This window comes from Mauremys reevesii, linkage group 2 (assembly GCF_016161935.1).
Source record: "Mauremys reevesii isolate NIE-2019 linkage group 2, ASM1616193v1, whole genome shotgun sequence".
Taxonomy (NCBI): domain Eukaryota; kingdom Metazoa; phylum Chordata; order Testudines; family Geoemydidae; genus Mauremys; species Mauremys reevesii.
The window spans coordinates 30,417,181-30,438,113 of record NC_052624.1 but is presented as its reverse complement, the minus strand read 5'-3'; the positions used below and the strand labels follow the sequence as shown (position 1 = coordinate 30,438,113).

At 40.1% G+C, this 20,933-nt stretch overlaps 1 protein-coding gene across 2 annotated transcripts in view; it reads right to left on the bottom strand.

Annotated features, from left to right (window-relative positions):
- Positions 1–20,933, bottom strand: part of ZNF438 (zinc finger protein 438) — a 96,429-nt gene that overhangs the window by 54,865 nt on the left and 20,631 nt on the right. The window lies entirely within an intron of this gene.

The following is a 20,933-nucleotide window of genomic DNA, read 5'->3' as shown; positions in this document are numbered from 1 at the left end:
TGAAGGGGAAGGGGATATGAAAGAAATAGAAGGTAATCATATAAAAAATGGCCATATCTAAGAAACAAGTAACATTTTCCAATGCATAAGCAAATCTAAGTGCAGCTACATTCCAATACCTTTGATTTCCCTCCTTCTCGACATTACTAAAATTGTCAGTAATACAATGCAAATTATATTAAAATAAAAATTCACCCCAATTTTCTTCAACTAAATCCCTCAACTTCTATTTGCTGGCATTCTGAGGAGCAGATGGGACTCATCTGTGAACTGCTCACCAACAACTCTCCTAATTCAGCCAATGGCAATCATGTTAACATATGGCATGGCTCTTCCTTACATTGTAATGTACGGGGTGGGGGGGGAGCACAGAACTATAAGTCATGATAAAAATCACCTTTATTATTTTGGTTCATGTTGAGTCCCTTTCCTCCATCTTGTGTCTGTATTTTGCCTACCTAGACTGTAAGCTTTTCATGGCAAGAAATCTTTTTTTCTGGATGGTTACATGCTTAGTGCAGTTTGTGTATGAAAACATATTAAAATAATTTGTTTCCTGTAACAGAACCAGTGATGTAAATATAATAGATTAATTCTCCTTTGTGATGCTGGATACCAAAAAAAAAGTCAACAAGATTCAAATTATGAATTATAATCTTTTGGATTTTTTTATACACTTATGACAAGACTTCATAGACCTCATTACACTAATTCACACAATGACTTGCTAAGAAAATTTGTTGCCTTTGCTACATCCCCACCACTCCTAAGTCTCATCATAAACTGTGCTCTGAAAGAACTAGAAACCTCAAATACTATCTATCTGTTAGAGGACTATATAACTAGAATGTCATCTTAAAATTCCAAGTAGCAAATTCACACTATACAGCACAGGTCGACAACCTTTCAGAAGTGGTGTGCCGAGTCGTCATTTATTCACTTTAATTTAAGGTTTTGCATGCCAGTAATAATTTTAACCTTTTTAGAAGGTCTCTTCCTATAAGTTTATAGTATATAACTAAAATATTGTTGTATGTAAAATAAATAAGGTTTCAAAATGTTTAAGAAGTTAAATTTAAAATTAAATTAAAATGCAGAACCCCCCAGACTGGTGAGCAGGACTTGGGCAGTGTGAGTGCCACTGAAAATCAGCTCACGTGCCGGCTTCAGCATGCGTGCCATAGGTTGCCTACCCCTGCTATACAGTATACCAGAGGTGGCCAATCTGTGGGTCCGAAGCCACATGTGGCTCTTCAGAAGTTAATATGCAGCTCCTTGTATAGGCACCAACTCTGGGGCTGGAGCTACAGGCACCAACTTTCCAATGTGCCGGGTGGTGCTCACTGCTCAACTCCGGCTCTGCCACAGGCCCTGCCGCCACTCCACCCTTTCCACCAACGCCCCCGCCCCTTCCCCCAAATGTGCTGTGCTGTGCCCTCCTTCCTCCCTCCCTCCTACTCCCCAGAGCCTCCTGCAAGCCATGAAACAGCTGATCAGGAATTCTGAGGAGGAAGGGGGAGGCGCTGATCAGCAGGGCTGCTGGTGGGCAGGAGGCACTGGGAGCGAGGGGGGGAGCTTATGGGGGGCTGCTGACATATTACTGTGGCTCTTTGGCAATGTACATTGGTAAATGCTGGCTCCTTCTCTGGCTCAGGTTGGCCACCCCTGCAGTATACCCTTGCTATAATTCCCTTCACAATAGCGAACCTGGTCCCTCGATTCTACCTCCAGCCCTGCCACTGAGGAGGAGGCTGAGAGCTCCTTGGACTTCACGGCTGCGAGTGGTGGGGTGGGGACGGGCGAGATGGGGAGAACAGGACACTGATACTCATCCTCCGGCCCGGGGTGGGCGGAGGGGCAACAGCTCCTCCAATCCCAGGGCCACAGCCGGGGCAGACTTCTCCTCTGGCCCCAGGGCCAGAGGAGCAATCTGTTCTGCTGCAGGGATTCAGGTGTCAGCCACCCACCCTCCCTGCAGCAGAGCTCTTTCCCTATAACGAACCTCTGGCTATAACAAACAAATGGCTTAGATCCCCAGGGGTTTGTTATAGTGAGGGTGTATTGTATTTAAAATAATGCAGAATTCAGAATGCTATGTTTTACCCACAGATTATAGTGATAGCGCTTTAAATATTCAGTATTATTGTACAAACATCATTGTAAATAAAAACCCTAAACACAACTCATTTAGTCAAAATTATGCTCTGAAAGGTCAACTATTTATTTTAAGACCGATTAAAAATAATCAGCTATGTCTACATGCAATGTTTAATAACACACATTTCTTTTACTTCTTAATATCAATCTTAAAATTAGATAAAAGAGAGTACATGCCTTATCTGACACTGCTTGAATGGTTTGTATCCATGAAACCACTTTAACTCATTATTAAAGCTTGTAAGCCATTTGCCATATGGCACAAATGACAACCAATGAGAGACGGAATGGATATACTGCAAAGATTTAAATAAAAATATTTAATATTTGATAAATATTTGTGACCGAGTGCTGGGCAACAGCACCTGATCCAACACTCTGCTCACTGCAACTCCAGGTAATTGCCCCAGAGCACATCTGACCATGGGAACTGATCCCAATTGATAGATTGGGATAGGCTGGATGGAGTTAAAAGGCTAATTAACTCATTAGCACAAATGGTGCAAAAGTCACAAGAAGTGCAACCAGGAGGAGGAAAGTGAGAGTTGAGTGAGTGAGAGAGAAAGAGAACTAGGCTTGTAGACAAAGCCATGAGAGATTTCTCCCCTTCTTCGCTCAAGAGCTGAGGGCTCCATATTATTGTTGGTATGAGGTGACAGTCTGAAAAGGTGGTGGAAAAGAACTCTGTAAACACGTTGAACAAAGTATTTTACCCGAAGGTCTCTGAACTGTTTGTGGGGATAGAAATAGGTAGGACTGAGTCTGCCCTGCCACACTGTTCTTTAGAAATGAATCCCGGACAGCACAGCATAACTGACAAATACACATTTTTATTACGAAGAATATTCTTTCAGATAAACGTGTAAAGAATAAATCAAACAATAACCTTATCCTTGTGCTCTGCATTTCTTCTTTGTATTACTGTGTTATTTTTATTGTACAAATAATCCCTGCCAACATAACTACCACATCTGAATTTTCACCCATTTTGTTGTTTTACATACGTCAAGGACACGGAGTTTCAAAGAACAACAGACATAAGTATCCTCAAATCATTTTCACTGAAAAAAAAAAAAATGAAATAAACATGTCAAAATTATCTCTGGCTATTCTCCAGGACATGCTGTGACGCTCAGACAAAGTTATCCCTGGGAACATTTTTCTTGCTCTGCAGGCCTCCAACTTTTCTTTAGATTTGATAAAGAATATGTATCTTGCTAATTCATTCAGCAAGATCTCAAGCTGAACACAACTGGACCAAATTAGCACTTTGATAAAAAATAAATAAGGGGTCCAAGGTGCTGAAAATGCTAGGTGCTCATGACTTTATAGACAGGACCTTTACCTCCAAGTCCTGAGAACTGTGTTAGGAGACAACTTGCTAGTTACAAATTCCATCTTTCGGACAGATAATGTCAGGAATAAGGGTCAGCAACACAGCTAATATCCATGCAGCCTCATCAGTACAGCTGGTCTGCTGCAGGCTACCTGACTGGCCAAGCTACATGGTTCGCTGGAGGGACCAGCAGCTCACAGACTGCTCAATGCTCATGCCCACTGCTTTTCCTGCTTCTGTGTTACTTTGCTCCAGCCTTGCACCCAGGCTTGCCTCTGTCCTGCCCCGGCCTTGAACTCTCTTGCCTGCTCCCCTGCTCATTCCAGTTCCTGACCTCCAGTTTAACCACTAGCTCCAGCTTCTGACTACTAACTCTGGCTTGACCGCTGGCTCTGGTATCTAGCTTCTGATCTCCAGCTTGACCCTTGACTCCAGCTTCCAACTACTGACACTAGTCCTTGGCTCATGACACCAGCTCCAACCACTAAGCCTGACGCCTGCTCTGACCACTACACTAGACCACCCTCACCACAATCAGCTGATAGATAAAACCCAAGTGCCACTTCTAGTGATTAAGTCTCCCAGGTAACTCTACTTCCCACTAATGGTATCAGACCCTCCATTTTGCCCAAACTAAAACTTTAGCAATTATGTTCAGACTTCATAAATTCTGCCTAAAATTATCCACCTATTAGATCTCATGCTTTTTTTCCTGCTACATTAAAGAACCATTTAGCATCAGAAATCTCTTCCCCCTAGGTACTTACAGACTGAAAAAAAAAAATCACAACTTAATTGTGTCTTGGATATATTAAATAGACGGAGTTTCTTAAATCTCTCACCATAAAGCATATTTTCCAGATAACAAATCATTTTTGTAGCTCTTCTCTGAACACCTTCCAAAATCCTGTCACCATTCTTTTTGAAGTGCAAACTCTGGACCTGTACACAGTATTCTAGTAATGGTGATGCTGTACATAGAGGCAATATCACCTCTCTCTGGGCAATCTCATCTACAAATTTAACTACCCTCTCTATTCTGAGGACTCACAGATCCATCTCTCTAGTCCAGACTCATGGATGTCTAGCCATCAGCACAAGCTCAAAATGGCTAAACAGAGCTCTTAATCTTACCCTCCATGCCCTTCCTGCCACCTCCTTTCTCAATCACTGTTGATACCACCATTTGCCTGTCATTCAGCCTGGGTGTCATCTTCAACTCAGACCTTCTCGAGATCCTCACATCCAGCTATGTTTAAATCTTGCCAATTCTTTTTATACAAGATCTGTAAGACCCAGCCTTTCCCATCCATTCACACAGCTAAAACTTGTATCCAGGCTCTCACCATCTCACCTTTCAATTACAGCCACATCCTTTTCTCTACCTTTGACAAATGCAATCTTGCCCCACTTATATCCATTCAAAATCCTGCAAAGATAGTTTTCCTAGCCCATCGCTTTGACCATGTCAGCCCTCTTTGCAATCCCTCTACTGGCTTCCCCTTCTCTATCACATCAAACATAAGCAACTTGCCTTCACTTTCAAAGCCAATCTCTACCTTACCCATCATCTCTCATTTACTATCAAGATATCAACTCCTGCCTCATCACCCACTTAACAATTTTTCAAACGAGCATCTTCACACTTCCTCCCATGCTGCCTCTCATTCTTGGCAGGAGTTTCCCATAAGCATCTGCAAAGATACTTCATTCTATTTCAAACACTCCTTAAAAACCACTTTTTTCCCCCCACAATGTCTATTAAAAAAACTTGACAACAGTTGGACCACTGTATGTGGAGGTCATTGCTAACCATGCTGACCAATATTCTCATTGTTTCCTTATACTCCTTACCTAGACTGTCTTGTACCTATCTTCGGTCTCATTTTATACTCAGATGATAAGCCCTTGGGGCAGAAATCATCTTTTTCTTCTGTGTTTGTATAACATCTAATATAACAGAATAATAGAATATTAGGGTTGGAAGAGACCTCAGGAGGTCATCTAATCGAATCCCCCGCTCAAAGCAGGACCAACACAAACTAAATCATCCCAGCCAGGGCTTTGTCAAGCCAGGCCTTAAAAACCTCTAAGAATGGAGATTCCACCACCTCCCTAGGTAACCCATTCCAGTGCTTCACCACCCTCTTAGGGAAATAGTGTTTCCTAATATCCAACCTAGACCTCCCCCACTGCAACTTGAGACCACTGCTTCTTGTTCTGTCATCTGCCACCACTGAGAACAGCCTAGCTCCATCCTCTTTGGAATCCCCCTTCAGGTAGTTGAAGGCTGCTACCAAATCCCCCCTCACTCTTCTCTTCTGCAGACTAAATAACCCCAGTTCCCTCAGAATGTCATGTGTGCATAAGTAAAAATGCCTTACAGAAGTTTATGACAACATAATATCAACCAAACTTCATTGCATCAAAAAAAGATAGTTCTTTGATAAGACCTATTTTGCATAAAACCAAGTTGATTGGCATCAATTATGCTACCACTCTCTCTCTACTGATTGCATCTCATATCAGTCTTTCCATGATTTTCCTGCAGATCAATGACAGGCTAATTGGCCTATAGTTACCTAAGTCACCTCTTTTAGAGTTTTTGAATATTGGCACATTAAAAAAAAAAAAGCTAAACACAGTCCTCTGGACCTTTCCCAGTGTTCCAAGGCTGTTTAAAATCAACATTAATGATTCAGAGAACTCCTTGGTCAATTGTCTTACTAGCCATGGTTGCCACTCCTGCAGATTTAAAAATGTTTAATAGCTGCTAATTAACATCCTTCCTCATTACTGATAGGATTCAAAGTATTTCATCATTGTAAAATATAATACACCATCCTACCTCTTTCTGAATAAAAACAAATATTTATTGACTACTTATGCCTTTTCTGTGTCATGATTGATAATTATACCATCCTTGTCTAATATCGGACTTATAACATAGACAGGATTTTGTTTGATACACACACACAGTCCTTTTTGTCCTTAATTCTAAGGATCATAGATTTTATTGACACCTTTAGCTTCCCTTACAAAGCAGTTAGCAATGCATACTGATTATTTCCTATCAGCTTCTCCAGTTTTTCCATTTTTCAAAATTATTTTATTTTGTATTGGTACCTTTCACCACACCTCTTAACCAGAATGTTTTTTTAACCAAAGAAGCCTTCTTTCATAACTCAAAGAGCATATTTTGGGAGTATCTAATCTCTCTTGTGCATCTGTAGAGTAACATTATACACATGCAGTTGTAGGTCCATAAGACATTTCCAAGAACTCCCTTGTGACACTTGACATTTTCCAATTCACATTTGAATCTAAATTTGGGGCACTGCATTATGTGCTCAATTATCTGGATGCTCTCACCACAGTCACACGAATGGGAGTTCTTTGATTTTCCACTTTTGGTTCAAGTAGCCACATCATTCATGGTTTGTTCAGATGTGGTTCAATGAAGTCCAAAGTCTGTGACAGGTTGAAACCAGGAGGGCAGCTTCTTGGGTTAGCTAATGTGCTTGTTTGGAATGGTAGATGAAGTAGATGGCCAGATCCAGAGACATGAGGTTGTCACTTGCGGTACATAATGGTTTTTGTGATTTCAGGCATTGTTGGGAATGTAGCCGGATGGGAAGTTCTGCAGAGTCTTCAGCGTGTTTAAGTTCTCATGCTCTGGCTATATTTTAGCTGACAGCTATATGTTCAACATTTGCTAATACAAAAAGCCACGCTAAAATTGTTGATTTCAAAATTCCCATGATGATTCATATGGTCTGATTTGGTTGCCTAGCCACAAGATGGGTGCGGGATGGAAAAGGACAACCTTCACACAGTCCACCCTGTTAAATGGGAAACCACAACTAATGTCATCAAACCAGTAAGTGAATGTCAATTGTCGACCTCCTGCTCAAAAGAGCACAAAATAAGCATACCTTTTCAGGGTTTCTAATAAAGCATTCTTCACTAATTTCCAATTATCATTCACATTTGTATGTTTAAACATTTCCTGACACTTAATTTTGCTCTGAATTGTTTTCAGCTTTGGAAAATTAGGCCATTACTAGTTAAGACTATATTCTGTTTGCACATAGCAAATGAAATTAGATTCCCATCACTTGCATCTATGCAATCAGTTGTTAGTTCAGTGATCAATTAAATTTTATCCATCAGAATAAAGTCTAATGCAGAATTATCCCAAGTTGAGTGTAATATTTTTGTATTAGAAAGTTGTGTGTGATTTTTAGAAATTGTATGGACATTTCACCAGTGGCAGCATGAGACCTCTAGCATGTGTTTCCCATACTGAAATCCACATAACACGTTTTTCTTCCTATACATTACAAATAGATGTTTAAGTAGCTGCTCATCTTCTTCCATTGTGCCATGTGGACATCTATAGCAGACCCCCATCAGTACTCTGTCTTGTGATGTATCAATTAGCACATTGATCCTTATGCATTCTAGGTCCTGTTCTTCTGAATTTTCTGCCCCTCCTAAGGGTACGTCTACCCTTCAAGCAAGAAGTATAATTTCCAGTTCGAGAAGATAATTACACTAGAATGCTACAAACAGTTTAGATCTAGAAAAAAGTCCTGAAATGAAACAGAATACTATTGAAAGTTTCCATATTAAAAAAAAAGGGGGGGGGACGACAAATGTTTCCTCTGAAAGGGGGGGAGGAGGAATGGAGTCACAGTGGCTCATAAGTGCCAAAGACATTTATCACCTCTCTCTTGTGGATATTTTTTACCTGTATAAATTTGCTTACTTTAGGGAAGCCTCTTGATACAGAGCATGTACATGTCAGCAATCATGCTAGAATCTTGCATATTTCTATTTAAGGTTAACCTGCTTCAGTGCTGATGACAAAGCTCCACTCTCAATTCCACTGACCTTAACTTAATGTCAGTTTTCCTCTTGGTGAATGCTTAGTTGCATGAATGACAACTGTCTTTATAGAGGCTGAATAGGTAAAACCTCCAAAAAATAAGTTTCCATAGTTTGACTACTTTGTGCCAGATAAATGTGTTATTTATAAGGATTTCAGAATAAGCTGCTTTCTTCAAATATTACACTAAGTCAAAAGTATCTGAAAACCTATAGAAGGAAGACCAAATTCATTTATAAGGTTAAATGGCTGAACTTCTTTATAATTGTTTCTGTAATGCAAACTTTCGTACAGATCAATTTTATAAGTAGTTGAACAACATTTACAAGTTTAACCCTTTTATTTTAAATTGAAAATATTCTATAGAAAGCACAAGACTTCTTACATTCAGTACCACACTAGACATCAAAAATGAAACTCTCCCTCCAGAAAGCCATATGGATTTCATAGCATATAAATAATGAAACAATTAATAAACTCTTTAAATTTGTTTTAGAGTAGGTTCCCTAAAAAGACAAACTAGTACTAAAGCTCAAGAACTATACAATATGGAAAAAGGAAAGTAAGTGACAGAGAGGAAAAATTAGAAAAATAATAAAAGTCAAGAAAAAAATTCAGGAGTAGGACAAACTAAATATATTTGTAATGAGAAAAAGTGAGTTTCATTCTAAGGATTTCTCAGAAGACAGTTTATAAAGGATCTGAGTTTTTTCTAGATAGCCCTTTCAGTTTACCATTACCTCCTGCACTCCTTTCACATAGCAAAATACTTTTTAGAAGTACAACATTCCAGACAGCAAGAATTTGTGGAGATTTATATTTTGTAAACACACACAATTTAAAAAAGTACAAATTAAATAGGCAAAATAAAAAGAACCAGATAACTGTAAAGTTTCTGAAAGTATTTTGTCTTCTCAAATGTCAAAAAGAGCACAAGATTTATTTTTCTTTGGCACAGAAAAACACCTGAACATCAAGACTAACACTGTGCTTATCTTTTTATTTAGCCTCTCTTTTTTTCCCCCCAAAGACATATCCTCTAATTCAGGGGCGGGCAAACTTTTTAGCCTGAGGGCCGCATAGGGTTTCGTAAATTGTATGGAGGGCTGGTTAGGGGAGGGGGTTGTGACTCGGCCCCCACCTCCTATCTGCCCGCCTGCCAGACTCCTGCCCCATCCACACACCCCCCGCTCCCTGTCCCCTGACTGCCCCTGGACCCCTGCCACCCCAGCCAACCCCGCCTCTCATTCATGACGGCCCCTCCCAGGACTCCTGCCCCATCCCCCCTCCTTTCATTCCTGACCACTCCAACCACCCCTTCTACCTGTCCCGACTGCCCGCAGAACCCCTGCCCCTGAATGCCCCCGATTGCCCCATCCAACCCCCCCCCTCCTTCCTGACTGCCCCCCAGGATCTCTGCCCCCATTCAACCCTGTTTCCCCCTTGAACACCATCCACACCCCTTGACCACCCCCCTGAACTCCCCTGCCCTGTATCCAGCCCCCCACCCCACCCCCTTACCACACTGCCTGGAGCACCGGTGGCTGGCGGCGCTACAGAGAGGCCATGCCACCGCTGCCGCCATGCAGCATAGAGCACCGGGTCAGGCCAGGCTGTGCAGCTGCACTGCCCCAGAAGCTCACAGCCCCGCCGCCCAGAGCATTGTGCCGGCGGCGGAGCGAGTGAGCTGAGGAACAGTGGGAGAAGGGCGGGGGGCGAGCCTCCTGGGCCAGGAGCTCGGGGGCCGGGCAGGACAGGTTGTGGGCCAGATGTGGCCCACGGGCTGTAGTTTGCCCACCCCTGCTCTAATTATTGCTGGCAGCAATAATTTAGCAACAGCTAAGTCCATCTGAAATCCTTGATTCCCAATAACATGCCAAGTCTCAGTACACAGAAAATTTCCCAACTGGATAATAGAAAACTAAGACTGTGAAGGAGCTATTTTAATCACTACACTGGCATTTTTTCTGCAGTTTCTGAAACTGAACTAATAATGTAAATTATTAACCTGCCCACTACTGAAGTTGGCATGCTCTCTTCTTCAATTAGGGCATCTGGATTCTGGGAGCAAAAACTCAATAGTGATCAGTGAGTGATTCCCTTGAGAAATGAGTACGAAGGAAGCAAGAAAGAGTATGAGGTTCCTGATGTTACAGATATATTAGATGTAAGATGATGTTACAGATATATTAGAATCATTTTGTTCTTTTCTTGCTGTCAGTGTTTAGAGTCTAGTTAGAAATAAGAGTTACTTGGGATCTTGACAGTTAAACTGCTGTGAACGTTAAACAAAAATACACTGGATATATTGATGAGGTAATGGAGAGCAAGGGTTTTTACAGACTAGTTTTTTAAAGAGGTAAGACACTGCCCACCTAGTACCTTGTTCAACATTTTTTCTTCGTTAAAATCCAGTGAAGCAGTAAGCAGAAAGCAGATTTCGTGAGGCTGGAAACATGTCTACTGGAGTGTGCAAAGTTCACAAAAACTGTTCAGAAACAGAAGAAAATGGAGCTATCAACATCTTGAGGATCAATGGCAAACCTATGACACTGATGGCACAGCCTTTCTTTTAGTTTCACATTGTAAAATAAAACATTGCAGTCTGAAAGGTGAAACAAAAGTGAACTCATGCACAAGATTAAATTATTTAAGGATAAAGGGCAAAGACCTGCCTCCCTTAAGACACTGGTATGGAGTGTCTTAAGTACAGCAGAAAGGCTAGATTTCCATTGCAAGGGGTGAAAGTGGAAGAAGCAGGCTGTAAAAAGGGCAACCTTCTTTACACCCTTTAATACTAAGGGGAAAAAAATGTACCTCAGTAGCTCTGAGACAATATGAGAAAAACACTCTGCATCTTCTTTTTCACAGTCAAGAGGATCCTACTCAACACTGCCCATTAACCTCAAATGTAGCAGTACAGAAATGAGAGCAACAGTATCTCAAATATGAAGGTCCCAGGCCACATAAGGCTTTATAAATCAAAACCAACACCATAAACTTCACTCAGAAGCCAAAAGACAGCCAATCCTGTATACGTGGATCATCATGGCAGGTCTGAGTCTGATAGAAGCAAATGTCTAGGCTGCTGTGATGGAACTGGGCATTTTTTGCCACCATGTTATTTGGCTTTCCATCATCATTTTCCATTGTCGTCTAGGACAGTGGTCACCAACTTGTCAATCGCAACTGACTGATCAATCCTGGACCCACGGCCAGTCGATCGCAATCTGCGGGTCGCTAAAAGTCCGGCGGTGCAGCGGGGCTCAGAGGCTGCCTCCCCGACATGACCCCATGGCATTCCATTGGCCGATGGGAGCTGCGGGGGTGGCACTTGCAGGCACGGTCCATGCATGGAGACTCGCTCCCCTCCCTCCCCCCCACAGGGGCTGCACACAGAGACGTGCCAGCAGCCAGCTGCCTCCTGGAGCAGAGTGGGGCTACGGCACTATTACACCCGATGTATGTGTGTAAAACGGTTTAAATGTTAGTTTCAAAAGAGCTATAAAAAAGAAAATGAGGCACCTTTGCCTTAGATAAGTGAAATGACTTAATCACTGTTGCTGTTTTATTTTAGGTATATTTATGCACATTGTCATAACAGTAATTTACATGTCTGCTTAAGCGGAGGGCTTGTACCCTTTATGCACGAAACTCAATTAATTACATTTGTGTAGAAGCTTGAAAAAAAACACACAACACAAATTATTTAACTTAAGAATAGTTGTTAAATGTTTTCAAACAAATTAAACTTGCTTCCTGCAACAAATACTGAAAATGATGGGCTCAATTCTTTCCTGGAATGCCCTGGATCTGCATGAGTTAGAGAAGCTTAGGGCAGTTAGAGGATGCTTTAACTTAAACCAACAAAGGATCGGCAGAACCATCACCTGAACCCTTTCCTACCCAATACACCTTCTACTCAAAGAAGCTACTGTTAGTCACAATACAAAGGTAGCTGCTTTGAGTTTACTTCTACTTTTTGTGCAATTGAATTTCTAGAAAACATAAGACCAAGTTCTCCATTGTGCGTTTGCCTCTTTGCACTGGAAACAATCTTTAAATCAAGACTGGATGTTTCTCTGAAAGATAGGTTCTATGAATTAATTTGGGGAAGTTCTATGGCCTGTGTTATACTGGAGGTCAGACCAGATGATCACAATGGTCCCTTCTGGTCTTCAAATCTATGAATATGAATTACGTAAAAACAAAAACAGCAGCAGTCAATTAAATGGATAACAAGCTATAGATGTACAAAACATGAACAGATAAACATGAGACATGAAAGTTGTGTCCATAATCTATTATATAACTTTACTGATATTTAAATCAGTGAACGTCTATCTGTAACTCAGGGTATAAAAAGGGGACACAAAGAGGATTTCAGTCTCCAAGACTCTGAATCTAGCATCCTTCACCAGTACTACACTCATTTAAAAAAGGCAGAAATAAGTAATAATCCCCTTTTTTCTGAAAACTACACAGTTTCTGCAAAGAATACAAAGGAAATGAAAATCCCACAGTTTCAACTAAGCACATTTATATTCTAGGCATCTTAAAATGATTTGCCAATTATATGGGCAAAAGTGAAATGCTACAGTTAAAAATCTGCCTTCTTTTGGTATCACAACCTGTTTTCCAAACTTGTTTAAGAAAAGAATCTTTAACGTGAACCAGAAATCAATCAAACAGGATTCAAAAAATTCAGCCCCCCCCCCCCCCCACAGTTGATCTGTCAACTACTTGGCTGCAAAATCTGACTTTAAAAGACTAATGTGCTACCTTATTATTACTTTTAAAAGGGATTTCTTCTGGGATTGCACAGCAAAAGAATGAGCATTAGCCTATCTTACACAGGAAGGAGGAGAGATTTTTATCCTTAAAAACAGGAGGTTCGCCCACATGATCACCTGGGACAAACTTGGCCAGTGCAAGCAGGCTAGAAGGTTATAGGAGCCTGGGAATGTTTAACATCAAGAAAGTAATTACAGCCCAGCAAGATCAGAAGGAATTACACAGGAAATGTGAACAGTAACCCTTTCATGCCAAAAAAAAAAAAAAAAAAAAACCCATGAAAAACTGAATTTTTCTGCTGCCAACCTATGACACTATACAAACCAACGGCAAAATGCAGGAATGGAAAAAACATTATATATTACTAGACTATAAATTCATAATGATGTGATAAAAGTGTACTTCCAAGAACAGAACAGAATCTTTGATCTTTCTTGTTACCATATATATGTTGTACCATTAGGAGTCCAGAAGAAACATGACAACCTTTCAAACACCATATTAGAAGGGACTGAGAGGTCAGTAGTATTTTTAGAAGTTTTTCATTTTATGCTGACCAAACAGTCTCTGCCCTAGAAGGTTGTTAAACATCTTGTTCTTATTCAATCAGGGACATTTTCCTTCCAAAATAAATAGTAAATTACCTAAGCAAAAATGCTAACTCTTATTTATCCATTCTATAAAAATTTAAATCTCCTAAACTCCAAAATAAACCATGTAGCTCATAAGAATGGGTTCAAGCTGCCTTATGTATTGACTTCAGAAGAGAAAAGCTTCAATTTCCTGGAATCACAAGGAAATCTGAACAGACTAACTATGGCTGCACCAAGTTACAAAGTCCTCCAGTGCCAACGTTTTTGGGGGTAGAGGGTGTTAGACCATAGATACTCTTCATTATGCCCTTGAGAATAATCGGGGTGGTAGTGGGCAGGAATTTCGTTCCTGTACCTTGCTGAAGGACTTGGCAAGAGCCACCCTATGAGCCAACGCAGGTACTGTAGTTCCGGCCACTAAGCAGCAGCTGAGTGGAGGCGTGGCTGGGACAAGCAATATTGGATTATTTATACATACATTCATAACCCTATCTGTATACATATCTAATGACCATCAAGTTCAGAACATTGCAAGCTTTCATAAAATATCTTTGACGACATATTTTTATACAAAGGGGGGGGGGGGCGGGAAGAGGATAGCTCAGTGGTTTGAGCATTGACCTCCTAAACCCAGAGTTGTGAGTTCAATCCTTGAGGAGGCCATTTAGGAATCGGGGGCAAAAATCTGTCAGGGGATTGGTCCTGCTTTGAGCAGGGGGTTGGACTAGATGATCTCCTGAGGTCCCTTCCAACCCTGATCATCTATGATTCTATGATCACATACTACCAAGTTGCTTCAATTGCTACTCTTTGTGGTTCATACCCTCTGTTCTCCCCTTGGGGTGTCTGGACCTGTCAGATCCCCCTTGTGAATTTGATGCTGCAGTTTCTGTACTTTCAGAGTTAGGAGTACACAACTGAGAACAATTCTAATCACGCAAGATGCTACTAAGTGATTTTTTTTAAAGCTTTCTACTGCAGAAAAAAATGCATTTCTCTGTATCTACCAGCAGGTGACACTGCAAGAGATTAACAAAAAACCCTATGGGGATAAAACATGAGATAAGAGTCAAGTATTAAAAGATTTTGTAGGGATTTGCTGTTAGAATTATCTATTGAGAGTCTCTTCTAGGTGTCATATTAAACAAAAAGACTGTGCCCCTTGAAATAAATATTTTTTTTAAAGTACACTAATTAGCTTACAATATTGATTCTCCCAATAACTGAAGCACATAGGATTGTTGTTGTTTTTTTCCCCCCCAATAAAAGCACACCAAATCTAACAGTTCAGGATAAGTAAGCACAGGAACGAAAGGACTGCAGGGAAGCACAAAGTGTTGCCAAAATTCTCATTTGAAGCATACATTTATATTCAAAGAAAATTATTTTTTATTTCTTCAAATTATTAATTTTTGTCTCTTTGAAATGAATATTATTTTCTATTTCTCTAAAATTACAAGACAGAACAGCATCACCCTCTTGTCATGCATTTATAATGAACTCATCGTGGTAGCATGTAGGTGCCAGCCTTGTAACATCTCTTGCCCTTTTCTATCCCTATCTTGTGGCCTACACTTTTCCCTCACTACCTCCCTTTCCCATGTATTCCTCTGTCAAAACCTCCTTCCTCTGCTCCCCACCTCCTCCTCCTGGTTTCCTCCTCCTTGCCCTTTCTGTGTCTCTTGGAATGTTTCCACTTCCCAGCCTCATATTCAGTGACATAGGAGAGGACTTTGAAGTCTACCCGGTTGCATGTTCAGTGGACCTGCCAAGTAAAACAAACTGAACAAAAAACATACCATAGAAGCACAAGATACAATGGCAGAGTACAAAGGATAGGCATACAAACAAAGCAGATGCGGTACAGGTAAGGGCCACCACCTCAGATGGCCAAAAAGATCATTGCTAACATTATGACCTGCATAAATAACTATATGCAAGTAATTCTGGGAGAAAATGGAAAGTTGAAACAATTTACTGTTGTATTTTCCACTACTTTATTGAGACACAGGCAGAAGAGAGCCAATTATCTTGACCATACATTCATTTTTTGGATGGAGGGCGTATATGTTTAAGCCTCCATTTCCCCTAGGTTATAACCTAACCCCACTCTTAGGGCTTATCGGGTGGACATTCTATTCCAAAATAAAAGTAACTCTATTCCAGAATAATTCAAACACTTCCAAAGTGGAGTAGTTATTCTGGAATAAAATTACTTTTATTCTGGAACAGTGTCGACCTGAGGAGCTATTCCAAAGTAGCTTATTCTGCAATTGCTATTACAGTCAATTTCCCCATATAGATAAACCTTTACTCTGCAACAAGTTTTCACTGATCAAGGACTAAATGGGACTTCATTCACAACACTGTTCCTGGATCAAAGGGGTAGCTACGAATCTATGCAAGATACTCTTCTCTTCTTAGGCCTTTGTCTATATTAAGGAACTCTTTTTAAAAAAAAAAAAAAAATTCCCTCTGATGCTGTTACCACCAGCTTAGTTGTGCCAGTGGGAGCCTTACTGTGCATAAGGTTCCAATCTTTCCAATGGCTCAATGGGTTTAATTGATGTGATTGAAAAAACACTGGAAGCTAGGAGCCACTAGGGTTGTTGTCAGTACAACTAAATTAGTGGCACACTACAGGCAATTCTTCCTAAATTTCCCTAATATAGCCAATCTCAGAAGTCAAGTACTCCTTCCTGTACATCATTCTCTTCTCTGCTAGCTCAGGATCATAGAACTAATGAACCATGGTCTCTCATCTGGCAGTGCAGAGCACTATCCATAAGATCCCTAAGCTAGTCAACAGTACTTAAAAAATATATACAGCTTATGGTAACTCCTTAGAAGCTTTGAAATAAAAATTCGTTCTTTACTATTTTATTCCCTCTACCATGACTCACATATACTGATTTGTTAATGAAGGTTTGTTAATCAGTTCTGGAGTGCTGATATTGTTTTTTTAAATATTTAGAAAAAGAATTAGGGAGGGTTTTGTTTTATATCAAGAAAGAAAACTACGGTAGATGGTCTTTGAATACAGAAAAGAAAGTAAAGAAATGTCAGCCCCAAATATGACTTACCTTAAGATATCATTTTAAAACAGGGTTTAAATTACACTACTTTACTTAAAAGCTGCTAAATTTTCAAACATATAGATCATTTCGTTTTTAATGTATAAATCCATGAAGCAACCCTTTCTGGAATGCCAACTTTCCAGCATTCTGATCAGTACTTCAAGGGAGGAGTTTGCCTTTACGTTAAAAGCTTTTCCCCACACCGCAATACTCAACAGCTTTGTAAAATATAACCACCAAAGACTGAATAAAAACAGGTATCTTGACATGAGATGCCTGAACAGAGTAAGGGAAGTTGCCAAAGAAAGCCTAAAAACATTTCCCCACTGAAACTCTCTCCAAGGATGTGCATTTGGGCATCCAGCATCAAGTAATACTGACCTTTAAAAACAAACAAACAAAAAAACCCTATTAATCTTTACCATAAGTATCCTTATTACTGCTTTAACATCTTGGGGATGCAGCAAAGAATCCTGTGGCACCTTATAGACTAGCAGACGTTTTGCAGCATGAGCTTTCGTGGGTGAATACTCACTTCTTCGGATGCAATTAGTGGAAATTTCCAGGGGCAGGTTTATATATGCAAGCAAGAAGCAAGCTAGAGATAACGAGGTTAGTTCAATCAGGGAGGATGAGGCCCTGTTCTAGCAGTTGAGTGAAAACCAAGAGAGGAGAAACTGGTTCTGTAGTTGGCAAGCCATTCACCGTCTTTGTTTAATCCTGAGCTGATGGTGTCAAATTTGCAGATGAACTGGAGCTCAGCAGTTTCTCTTTGAAGTCTGGTCCTGAAGTTTTTTTGCTGCAGGATGGCCACCTTAAGATCTGCTATTGTGTGGCCAGGGAGGTTGAAGTGTTCTCCTACAGGTTTTTGTATATTGCCATTCCTAATATCTGATTTGTGTCCATTTAAATGGGTGATGAACACATGAATACACATTTTTAAATATAATTCCCATTGATGAAAAAGCTTTGTATTGTCTGAGCTTATTACTCTTCATATAACAGAAATCAGAGTTGGAAAGACCTTCTCGGTTACCTGGTCCATTCCATTCCATTACTCTGATACGGCAGGACAGTTGCCAACAATAATGTTCCCTAGCACTCTATACAATCTGGTTTGAAATGACCCAAGTAATGACTGTCTACTCCACAGACTAAGAGATTACGTCAGGAAGCTTTTCTTGTTACTTGCTAAATTTTCTCTACTTTGATTCATCCCATTATTTCTAATTAAAGCCCCTTGTACAGTTCTACACACAGTTAAACAGTGTTTGGGGTTTTTTTTAAATAAATTTATTTCTGTTTTCTGAAATGAAGAGTTTCATGAAACAGGATGAAAAAATATGCACAGTCAAGCATTTCCATAGTAAATAGTTTGTGAGACGTGAGTTCGCAGCAGATTTCTAGACTAAGGCATTTTTCCCCTTCTCAAAAATTGGTCAATAAAATGTATCTCTTCGGTGAGATTATTTCCAAACCTAGAAGTACTAAAGACATACCCTTTCCTGGGGCAATATTTCATGCTCTCTCTCTTCCTCCACCCCATCAACCACTCAATGACAAATGCTACAAAATCAGAGGCAAACTCTCTACAGTTGACTGAATATTGCAAAGGGGGAGAAACAACGCTGCCCATTTTCACCACTCTTGTGCGAAAAGATTACTTTTACCATTCCTGTTTTCAGAGGACAAACTAGGATTTTCATCCTCTGCCCATACATCCCAGAGCACTGAAAAACAAACAACAAAGAATGTCTATAGATTAAATCAAAGCCACTGCCATGTTACAATGCCAGAAGATGGCAATAAAGATTTAAGTTTACTAACAGTTTCTTCCAATGATTGCAGTTTTTTTCAGTCTTCATTAGATTACCTCATATTAGACAGCAGATTTATACCTTCTCATACGATCAATCAGATTGCAAATGCCTCGGGGTAGGGAATGCGTCCGTGTGCTTATTAAGTGTAAAGCACATTGTCAATGCCTAATAAAGAGGCACGAAAGCACCACACGAAGTGCTCAGAATAAAACCGGTCTACCCAGCTTTTGCAAATGCCTACTTCGGGAAATTGCATAGCATTAAATACCAATGAAAGGAGATTTAATGCTCTAAAATGTCTTAGTCATAACTAGAACATGCTTTATTTTGACTTCATCACAGACTCTAGCCTGGCTATAAAACAAGAAACATTTCCAGGATAATTTAACTGTATCAGAGATAATCTATTACACGTGAATGTCACAATTTCTTATTGCTGGATTCACGCAGACTGCGCATAAAAACTTTCTGACTTCCAAATTCTGGAGGGCATACAAAGCTTTACCAGAAAGCTTCATTTTCCAGCACATTTGTGGCCTTGTAGGGACAGACTTAGGTGGCAAAGATGACGATTTTTTAAAAATTGAATCCATTCCTTAATGAAGAATGTGCAATCTTCAACCCGCTAATCTCACTCTAGTAGGGTTCGGCAGTTATTGGTCAAAAATACTGATGTTCATGTGCAGTGAACTGTGTTTATGAAATTTGTTTAATTTGGGGGGGGGGTACCCAAAAGCTTAATCCCATTTTATGGACTAATGCAGAACAAAATCTTTCTGTTGTTGTTGTTTTTTTGTTGTTTTTTTAAAGGAAGCCATGCTTGAATTACAGAAATGCAAAAGGGCTCAAAACATTAATATGTTTCTAACTTAAAACCGTTGAGCAGATTTTGGGCAGTCGGGGGGAGATTGAAATTTGCTTCAAATTCAAGAAGTACTATTCCAGTTTGGCGTATGGAGCAAATTTTTACAAGAACCTTATAAAGTCATTAAAATTGGAAATAAGGGTACTTTATTGAAAATTAAACAAATTTAGGATTTTTAAAAACATAAGATTTGATGCACGTGGTGGGAGCACCAAGTAGCCTTTAAAACCATCAGACTGAATCATACATGTGAAATAATTATTGGCATAATAAGCCATAACAACCACAATAAATCATAATTCCAAACAAGCAAGCACAGGCTATGTGGCAAATAAAACATATTTAAAACATATACAATTACATATTACACAAAAGACTAAAGCTGCTGACATAGCAAGCTACCTGAAGATGTGACCTTACTCTTTGCTTGATTCTTACCCTAACTTTACTCTATTCATATGCAAAACATTCAGTGCTGGGCTCTTTTCCTTCCTCTGCCCTATTAACTTTGAATAAAAATAGAAGCAGATGATTATACACTCAAATGCTGCGCCGCATGAAAGAATCACAGATACAAGAAAATACAAAAAATGACTACTATAATACTTTGTTCCATTTCTTTGAATGGAATGGGCTTTAATACTTCATTGAAGCATGGCTGACAACTTTCAACTATATCTCGTATGCTAAAAATCTTAAGCACTGGCTAAAACTTTTATAAAGGTTATTTACAGGGATCAAGATGAGCCTTCAAATTATGCATGAGCATCTGTGCCTTCACGTTATTAAGTGGAAAATTAAGTAAATTTAGAATATTTTACAGGAACACAGCCAATTACAATTGACAACAGTTCAAACAGGGCTCAGAAAAGTGATTTTTTTTTACCATCTTAATACACAGATGAGTAGAAACTATCACTGTATTTGTACTACATTTTAGATTATTATACAGTGTCAATATAAATGGGATCTCATTACAAATTATTAATGAGATACATGCAAAGAAAAAGACGGTTAGTCACCGTTGTAACTGTTGTTCTTCGAGATGTGTTGCTCCTATCCATTCCAGTTAGGTGTGCACGCCGCGCGTGCACGGCTCTTCAGAAGATTTTTACCCTAGCAACTCCGGCGGGTCGGCCGGGCGCCCCCTGGAGTGGCACCGCTATAGCGCTAGATATATACCCCAGCCGACCCGTCCGCTCCTCAGTTCCTTCTTGCCGGCTACTCCGACAGTGGGGAAGGAGGGCGGGTCTGGAATGGATAGGAGCAACACATCTCGAAGAACAACAGTTACAATGGTGAGTAACCGTCTTTTCTTCTTTGAGTGATTGCTCCTATGCATTCCAGTTAGGTGATTCCTAAGCCTTAGCTAGGCGGTGGGGTCGGAGTGAGACGTGGCA